This window comes from Pygoscelis adeliae, unplaced genomic scaffold (genome assembly GCF_000699105.1).
Source record: "Pygoscelis adeliae isolate BGI_AS28 unplaced genomic scaffold, ASM69910v1 Scaffold255, whole genome shotgun sequence".
NCBI lineage: Eukaryota > Metazoa > Chordata > Aves > Sphenisciformes > Spheniscidae > Pygoscelis > Pygoscelis adeliae.
Window position 1 is genome coordinate 7102 of NW_008824872.1, and position 7369 is coordinate 14470.

The following is a 7369-nucleotide window of genomic DNA, read 5'->3' on the forward strand; positions in this document are numbered from 1 at the left end:
AGTGAGGAAAAATGTCTTTACTGAAAGAGTGGTTAAACATTGGAACAGGCTGCCCAGGGAAGTGGTTGCGTCACCCTCCCTGGTAGTATTTAAAAGATGGGTAGATGAGGCGCTTAGGGACATGGTGTAGTGGGCATGGTGGTGTTGGGTTGATGGCTGGACTCGATGATCTTAGAGGTCTTTTCCAACCTTAATGATTCTATGATTCTATGACCATCATTATCTATTCTAGTCCCTGCCTTTCATTGTACAGGGAAATACGGGTTTGACTCTACTTTAACTTTAGTAAGTATGGAATAGCCTGACTTGACACAATCAATAATGACACTTCTGTTTTGAATAGACAGCATCAATTAACAGAGAGTTTGAACTCAATTGCTAGACTGAATTCTGAAGAAAGGGAATGGAGAGGTACCTGGTAACTAGTAGGATTGCTAAAGTCATGTTTGGTTTATCTGTGCTGAACTCAGTTTACAGAGCTCCTGTTTTCATTAGGAACTGACTATCACAGAATCTGGGCTGCCAGCCAGCCCAGCTCCCATGGGGGTAGTGAGAATTTTTCTCCTTGAAATATCAGAAGTAAGATAAGGCCTGGACTGAAAATAAAAGGACCCAAAGTTGTTCTCTCCTCTCCTCACCTCTTCTGTGAGCCAGGCTCAGTCAGAGCTTGGACTTCTGATGGTGTTATCCAAAGTCCCAGCTCTTACCAATGCTTGTCAAATGAGATGAAGGTGGCTGACTGAATGCAGTATTATAATTTTTTAGATTCATTTAAATCTCCAGATTTCTGGAGGAAAGTCTGTCAAAATGGAGGTAGAGATTAATACAGATCAATGTCCTGGAGAAAAAGCAACTAAATCAAAAGAATAGTTACCTTAGGTGGCTTAGTCAAAATCAACTGGTTACAGTGGATTGAGCAGGCTAAGATGATAGGTTATCAAGAGTGGAATGGATTGTAGCTGTATGTGCTCTACCTGTGGTGAGTCGGTTGGACTCGATGATCTTAGAGTTCTTTTCCAACCTTAATGATTCTATGATAATGATTCTATGAGTCAGCATGAGCAGCCAAACCAGGACAATGTGTTGACTGAATCAGGCCAGACCGGTGGTAATGGGATAACACAGAAGACACAGAGACAGAACGTTAAATTAAACTGCTTTGATGAAGGTTCAACACATCAAGCCAGGGTGCAAGTTAGTACAAATTTGTTATACTAGCGAATTAAGCAATTCTGATACCATTGTTCCCTGCACAGTTCAGACATTTGCTCCCAGCTCTTTTCCAGGCCAGGCTGTATAGGAACTTCAAATCTCTCCTTCGAGTAGTGTCTAATACCAGACAGGGTTCAATGGCCTGTTAACTCTGTGACTTAGCAGGGGCCTGCCCCTATGACATCTGTTTTCTATTGCATGAGTGGCAGCAGATGGAGCTCCATCTTCCCTTTATCTTGGGATAGCTGGAAGAGTTCTCCCCTCACCAGTACCACTAGGTTCAGCACTACAGTGGCAAATACCAAAATACACCCAAGGAAGGCTTCTATTCTAGGACCCAGCTTACACCTACGCAAGTACTTTTCTCTGGAACATTAAAAATCAGACATAGGGTCGTACTGATTGAAACTGCTTTGTTCCCTCTGTCTAAACTGGAAAAGTTCAACTTGAAGTGCAAACAAGGGCATAACAGTCCAAGGAATTTGCAGGTACCAGAATATTTCTGGGAAGCTCATGTACCAGATTGCTGGTTGAAATATTAATCTATCGCTCCTGTAGAGTGGTAGATTGTGTGGCCAAATCATGTGAAAAGAGTTTATCCATTCCTCTGGTACTCGGTGATAAGATGGAGAAGTAACTCACTCCAAGAGCCTAGCAGAGGGCTTAGCAGGAGGGCTAATAATTAATTTCCTGTCTCCTTTCAAGAACAGCAGCTGTGGCACTTCCTAGATCACTGTTTCTAGAAGAATCAGCTGCAACATGTATCAAGTAACATACACATTGTTTACTGCTAGTACTAGAAATTTTCCTCTTCATCTGTGGATAGATGAGGGGGACTCTGAATTTACTTTTGAAAACTGGGGAGACAGGAAAACAGACACAAATTATACTCCCAAGGGCTGATATTTCCATGGATCAAGGTCTTTCATTTGGAAATTCAAAGCAATTTTACTGTACTCCACACCCCTATGCTGTATCCCGGTTTCTCCATGCAGATGGAATAGAGAATTAATATTGATGGGCCAAACCTGAAGAATCGACTGCTGCTGCTGTCCACAGGTTGGAAGACATCAGTGAAGAACAAGGGTGAAACATCCTGCAGAAAAGCAATAGTTTGCTGAAGCCTGGTGGTCAAAGGCCTAGAGGTCAGAATTCCCACCCCCCCATCCAGCTGCCTGAAGGCTGATAGATGAACAAGACCAGTGAGCAATCCTGGAACAGGCTGAGATAGATGTATGTGGATTTTCTAGAGTTTGAGAGATATTTCTGCTAAAAAGGAAATCTTCTCATAAAGCAGAAAAAAGGTTGTACAGTCAAAATTTAAAGTCAAGGGCAAATAATACTGTGCATAATACTGTGCACTTGTTCCTGAGTTGTGACTGGTCATGCTAATCAAAGCAAGGGTGATCATCAATGAAGTGAAGATGTTACAGTCTGAAAAAGGACAGCAAAATGCAAAGGATTTTGTGTAAGAATCACCTTTAAAGTGTGTGAGAAACTGTTTAAGAGTCTTCTGAACTGGATAATAGAAAAGCCTATTTATCCACATCATATACAGCTGTTGCTTATGTTTAGTACAAAGTGCTATGCACAGTCTTCCAAGAGTCATACTAACAACAATGGTTAGCTTGACTGCAACAAAGCAAGTGGAGCAAAGAAAGCAGTGCAGCAAGCTAAGGGCTATAGCTCATGGAGTGAGAAACACCACAAAGCAAAGCCAGCAGGAGCACTGAATATTGGAGGGTACAAGGCATAGCTAGTTGAACAAGAAATGGTAGGAGGATGTAACTAGAACAAGGAAACATATGATAAGATCAGCTTATATTGGATCCTACTACTTGCAGGACTTAGCAGTCCTAAACAGTGAGTTAAATATTGCTGAACGAGAGTGCAAAACTGGCCTAGAATTTACACACCTGGGAAAGAGGAAGCATTGATGTAGCTATGCTAACTGAAATTGCAAAGAAACATAGTTTATCATTTCTAAGAAATTACTCTAACAGACTTTACAGTTGCCTCTCCAGAGGAAATAAAAGTGAAGTCAGGTGATTGTTTTTCTCTCCTGCAGAAACAATTAACACTCCTGCACATCTGATGTAAACTGTGTTGTTGCAGTACGAGCACCTTCCACAGGCTACTTCCCACTACATGAACCATTCCTGCCAGGTGTACCTCCAGTACTCATTCTACTATCTGCTCCTGAAACCTGCACTATCACTTGCTCTGCTAAAAATCTGTCTAATTTGTGCAGCTGTGATAATAGCTTTTGTTATTACAGCTCCTAGAAAAGTGGAAGTACTGAAAACTAAGCAGGAAGTAGTGAAAACTAACCACAGTCACTCACACTCAAACAGCTTCTCATACACTTTGCAAGAAACCCTAATATAACATTGTTTAAATTCCTCTGTTCCAGGATTTAACCTTTGCATTCAGTGCTGGAAGCTGTTGTCTTAGATTGGTGTAAGCAATCATTCCAGAAACACATAGACAGAAGCAACAGGCCCACACTTCCACAAATAAGCATAATTACAGTTCCTTACCCCACCCCACCCACTCCACCCCTGTCACCCACCACCCCGCCAGGAATCTATCAGAATGGGACATGGTTGCTTTTCATTTGAGACCTACCTACAGGGTTTCTGAATCAAGTCAAAGTATCACATGGAACCATCAGGGTGCAGCAATGCCTGAGGATACACGAGTCAGGACACATCAGTTTAAAGTCATTGAGAAGACGAAGGTTCTAAGAGAGAAAAGACAGAGATGGACTCAGGCATGCATAACAAATAGACCAGGATGCGAGGTATAGCATGTTGTAAATCTGTAATAGAACAAATTTAGATTTGCTGTCTAGGCTGAGACAGCGGGTAACAAGGTAGTACAAGGTAGTGCAAAGGATTCAGTTGGGTACATCAGGACAGCAGGTTAGGTTCAATAAGAGCGTTAGTTCAGCATTAACTAGTGAAGCCAAAATACTTCAGTTTAAAAATATGCATCCTGGAAAAAAAAAAAAAAGTCATTGTGAACCCACAAGAATGAATCACAGCTAAAAAAGTTGGCATGAATATGATTGTTCCTGTGATATCAGGATTATTGCACTGTACTGATGTAATCAGGATAGTATCCCTGCTGTCAGTTAGTCCATGCCCTTTCCTGCTAGAAACTGAGAAATCTGTCTCTGGCCCTGCCCTATTAACTTACATAATATGCTGATATAATTCTGCAAGATCTTGCCTAAATGCTGCATTTACTGGCACCAGTTCCTCAGGGTTACCTAGGAGGACCTTAGGCTGTAGTTGCAGTGACTTTGTTAGTCACATTTACTGTGGGCTGGAGCTTGTATCACCTCATCCTGTAGAAGATTCAGGCCAGCAAGCCACTCAAATCTGGGGAATATCTGCACCGGTGAGGCAAATGGAAATACCTTTAGAGCACATTAAAGGTTACATCTCTGCTATCTATATATCAGGGATGGAGAGAAAACCCTCCCTACAAGCAAAGCAGCATAATGTTTGAAATGTGTAGTACAGCAATTCAAGAAGAAAGAACGGGAGGAAGTCACAGATGCTCTTTCCCAGCGCTAATGTCATACCTGGACAAAGACTTTTAAATCCCATGTTTAAAGGACACCACCTTTCCATTCTTCCCTAGCTACCCTCTGATAGGGTAGATTTTGTATTATTCATAGGGGAATCTGGCTGAACATTTGTAATACTCTGTACTTCCTTTAAAATTGTTTTCTTTGATACAGATAAAGTTCAGCCTTTCGGGTAAGTCACTGGTATGTAAAAGGCTCTTTGTCAAAGGATGAATATTTCTCTTCCTCAGACATTACCCCTTTGAGACAGGGGACTAGCAGACTGCTGTATCGACATTAACCTATGATAACATAATACTGGCTGTCAGCCAGCCCAGACCCCACAGGGCTGGTGAGAAAAATTTCTCCTCAACCCAGCAGCAGTACAGTGTTGTCCCAAAGGCATAACAGAATAAATGAGAGTAATTCGGATGCCCAAAGATAGGTGTTTAATGTTGTTTTAGGCACCAAAAGAATTCCAGGGCTATTGTCCTTACTGACCAGGCTCATGCCATGAGATGTCCTTCTGTCTTCAAAGTCAGGAGAAGACTGAAGCGTCCAGAATGAACATCAGTTCACCACCATCTTCTTAGCTGGTGCAATTCAGCTGCAATTCTTTTTCACCTGAAGAGAGGGTGCAAAGAGGACAGAGCCAAGCTCTTTTCAGTGGTGCCCCGTTACAGGACCAGAGGCAAAATGAAACACAGGAGGTTCCGTCTGAACAGCAGGAAACACTTTTTCACTGTGTATGTGAACAAACACGGGAATAGGTTGCCCAGGGATGTTGTGGAGTCTCCCTCCTTAGAGAAATTAAAAAAAAAAACATCTAGACACTGTCCTGGGAAACTGGCTCTAGCTGGCCCTGCTTGAGTGGGTAGGTTGTACAAGGTGACCTCCAGAGGTCCCTTCCAATCTCAACCATTCTGGGATTCTGGGATTCTTTACACCTTCCCTTTAGGTATTTCTATACAATGATGACATCCTCCCTGAGACTTCTCTTCTCTAGGCTAAACAGTCTCAGTTCTCTCAGCTTTTCCTCACATGTGAGGTGCTCCAGTTCCTTCATCATCATAGTGGCACTTTGCTGGACTCTCTCCAGGATGTCCATGTCTCTCTTGTACTCAGCAGCCCAGAACTGGACACAGTACTCCAGGGGTGGCCTCACCAGTGCTGAATAAAGGGGAAGCATCACCTCCCTTGACCTGCTGGCAATGCTTTGTCTAATGCAGCCCAGGACACCACTGACCTTCTTTGCAACAAGGGCACATTGCTGGCTCATGTTCAACTTGGTGTTCACCAGGACCACCAGGTCCTTTTCTGCCAAGCTGCTTTCCAGCTGGGTGGCCCCCAGCATATAATGGTGCTTGGGGTTGTTTCTCCCCAGGTGAAGGGCTTGGCATTTCCCCTTGTTGCATTTCATGAGATTCCTGTCAGCACATTTCTCCAGCCTGTTGAGGTCCCTCTGGATGGCAGCACAACCCTCTGGTGTATCAGCCACTTCTCCCAGTTTTGTGTCATCAGCAAACTTGCTGAGGGTGCACTCTGCTCCATCATCCAGATCATTAACGAAGATGTTAAACAGGACTGCATCCAGTATTGACTCCTGGGGTATACTACCAGTTATTGGCCTCTGATTAGACTTCATGCCACTGATCACCACTCTCTGGGCCCAGCCATTCAGGCAAGTTTTCAATCCAACTCACTGTCTGCTCATTCAGCCCACACATCAACAGTGTCAAAGGCTCTAGTGAAGTCTGGGTAGACAGCATCCACTGCTCTCTTCTCATTTACGAGGCCAGTCATTTCATTGTAAAAGTTTATCAAGTTGGTCAAAAGTGACTTCCTCTTGGTGAAGCCATGCTGACTATTTCTGATTATTTTCTTCTCCTAAATGTGCCTGGAAACAGTTCCCAGGATTAGCTGCTCCACCACCTTCCCAGGGATCGAGGGGAGGCTGGCAGGCCTGTAGCTCCCTGGGTCCTCCTTCTTGCCCTTCTTGAAGATAGGTATGACATTTGCTTTCCTCCAGTCTTTGGGTACTTCTCCCAGTTGCCATGATCAAAGATTATCAAGAGTGGCCTTGCAATGACATCTGCCAGCTCCCTCAGCACTCGTGGGTACATGTCATCAGGGCCCATGGACGTATGTATGTCCAGTTTGCTTAAGTATTCTCTCACCTGGTCCTCTTCCATTAAGGGTACATCTTCCTTGCTCCAGCCTTTCCCCCGGTCTCTGAGACCTGGGATTCTCGAAGGCCAGTCTCGCTAGTAAAAACTGAGGCAAAGAAGGCATTCACTACTTCAGCCTTTTCCATGTCCTCTGTAACCAGGTCCCCCATCTCATTCAGCAATGGGCCCGCATTTTTCCTAGACTTCCTTTTGTCACCTATATACATATAGAAGCCCTTCTTGTTGTCTCTAGCATCCCTGGCCAGATTCAATTCCATTTGGGCTCTGGCTTTCCTAACTTCACCCCTGGATGCTCAAACAATGTCTCTGTATTCTTCCCAGGTTACCCGTCCCTGCTTCCACCCTCTGTATGCTTCCTTTGTAATGCAGCAAAAGGAAGGTGCAATAAAGG